The following is a 2,541-nucleotide window of genomic DNA, read 5'->3' as shown; positions in this document are numbered from 1 at the left end:
AGACTTGTTTGCTCACTGGGAAATTCTGTGGGGGAAACTGCTTTCTCCAGAGTTGTTCAGGCACGGTTCTTCTACCTCCCAGGATTACTTTTAAGACCTTGGAGATCATTCTGATGCCTGATCCTTTGTCCATCATCAGGTTTTCTTCTTTAGAAGTTTCTTTAAGAGTCACCTCTATTACCGGACTTCTGAAAAAAACACACTGACGTATCTCATTGGGGGGTCTTCTTCCATTTGTACTATAGGCTTGTTGACTCTGGGTCCAGTAACTTTTCCACCTTGTTCTGGGACACCTGTTGGGTATCCTTTATAGAGATTCTTATTTTCTCATTTTTCTCTTGTTTTGAAACTATTTGTTTTGTTTTGTTTTGCTTTTATGAAGGCTTCCGCTTCCTTCTTTTCTTTCTTCCTTTCCTTTTTTTCTTTTTCTTTTTCTTTCTTTCTTTCTCTTTCTCCTTCCTTCCTTCCCTCCCCCTCCCTCTTCCTTCCTTCCCTCCCCCTCCCTTCCTTCTTTCCTTCCTTCTTTCCTTCCTTCCTTCCTTCCTTCCTTCCTTCCTTCCTTCCTTCTTTAGCTGCCTGGCCAATAAGTTTGTCTTTACCTGAAAAACTCTCACAGAAAATTGTGGTTTGGCTTAGCTCTCAGGAACTGGCTCTGAGTTGGTTTGCCCTCTTCTGAGTTACATGATTTCTCTACTGAGCAAGAGAGATTTTGAAACAGTTATGTCCCTTCTTTTGAAGTTCTTTCTTAGGCTTCTTCTTATAAATTGGATTCTCCCATACAGTAGTAGGAGTTTTCTTGGACATCTCTCCTGTCATGTCTGGAATTTACGTTGTTCTTTACGGAGCAAGAGAATTGTTTTCGGTAAGCATCTCTCTTCCCTTCCATGAGGTAACACACGTCGTCTGCAATGATCTGACCCACGGTGTGCCTCCAGTGTATGTCTGCGTTGAATTCGTTCCTTTTGGAATCACAACCAGGGACTCATATGGTTCTGAGAGGGCCCCCAAAACTATTTCCAGTGGTCGTTTTGGCAAGACTTGCATTCAAATAGCACGTGGAAGCACCCGGCTGACAATACTTTCCTCTTCATATTTGTGTCTGGTCACCCCCACTCGGCCTTTGTAGATCTTGTCTCTGCCAAACCTACTGAGAAGCCCGCAGGCCAGCAGCAGGTTGGTACAATATGGGGCAGCACGCTCTGTCAGGCCGGTCTTCACTCCACACTCTGGAAGCTCATGAGCCTTCGCTGCGTAGACTACCATATCCCCTTCTGTACGGACATGAACAATCTGACAAATAACCTCTCTGTTGGTTACATGACTGTTTGGGGTATATTGTACTTCTTTTTGTCCTGGATTAGTAAGTGTTTCTGAGCACAGGAATCAGTTTTATCCTCTTGTTTTCTTCTAAATTTCACTTGGTATCTCTTACAGTGGGACTTATTCTTGATACCTTTAATACAGACCCATGTCCACGGCTTGCCGCAGATCTCTTTTTTGGAGGTTTTTAAACTTATTTCACTGTATTTCTAATTTAGTATTTATTTCTTCTATTATATTTTTAGATTCAAAGAGCTCTTTAAATCTGCTGAGTGTTCCTTTTTAAGGGCACGCTGTTCTTGATCTGTTTTCATGGATATAATATTCTCTCTTATTTCTCTGAGGGTTGGTTGGTTTGCTTATTCTTTACATTTTCTTCTGGTCCCTTCATGGTCTCTTCCCTCTGTGATGTTTATTAATTTTGAACTTTGCCTTTTATGTTAGATATTTCCTACAAATACCCGTTACTCCTTGGATGCTGTAAAGAGCTCATGGCAGCCCAGAGAGTATGGGTGGGATTTGCAACTGATGGGATTCACTGATCAGGGGTCGGGTCCCCCTCCCCCATAGTATCTGCAGGAGTTTTCTATCGAAGCAGCAACAAACGACCACAAACTCAGCCCCCCGAAAACAACACATTTTATCTTCCAGCTCTGGAGGTCAGAAGTTTGGTACAGTCTCGCTGGGCTAAAACTAGGGTTTGGGGAGGGCTGGCTGCATGCCTTTCTGGAGCCTCTCAGGAAGGATTCCTTTTCTTCCTTTTCCCAGCTTCTAGAAGCCACTCCTCCTCTTGGTGTTTTGGCTCCCTTCCTCCATCTTCGAAGCCATCAGCAGTGGGTCGGCTCCTTTCCCTGCACGTATCTCTGACCTGTCTGCCTCTGTCTTCTGTTCGGAACCCTGGCGATCACGTTGGGTGCACCTGGATGACCCAGGACGCTCTCCGTAGGTCAAAGGCAGCTGATTAGCAATCTCCGCTCCATCTGCCCCGTCACTCTGCCTTGCCGTGTAACCTAACATAGTCACAGGTTTCAGGGATTAGGACGCGGACACTATTCTGCTTATCACGGTTACCGCGTAGCTGTAGATACTTTCTCTTGGGCAGATCAGTTCGCCAAGGAAGCCTCCGTTCTCCTGCCGGTGCACTTGCAAGCCGGGCTGCGAGCATTCTAGGAGCAAGCGTACAACGGGGCTGCTGGTGCCACGGCCGGGTGTGCAGACACC

At 45.6% G+C, this 2,541-nt stretch overlaps 1 pseudogene; it reads right to left on the bottom strand.

Annotated features, from left to right (window-relative positions):
- Window positions 1–530: 530 nt before the first annotated feature.
- On the bottom strand, window positions 531–1,813 carry LOC103678384 (annotated as a pseudogene).
- Between the last annotated feature and the right edge of the window lie 728 nt (window positions 1,814–2,541).

The sequence above is a fragment of the Ursus maritimus genome, unplaced genomic scaffold (genome assembly GCF_017311325.1).
Source record: "Ursus maritimus isolate PB19 unplaced genomic scaffold, ASM1731132v1 scaffold_30, whole genome shotgun sequence".
NCBI lineage: Eukaryota > Metazoa > Chordata > Mammalia > Carnivora > Ursidae > Ursus > Ursus maritimus.
The sequence above is the reverse complement of the archived record's forward strand: the minus strand, read 5'-3'. Positions and strand labels throughout refer to the sequence as shown.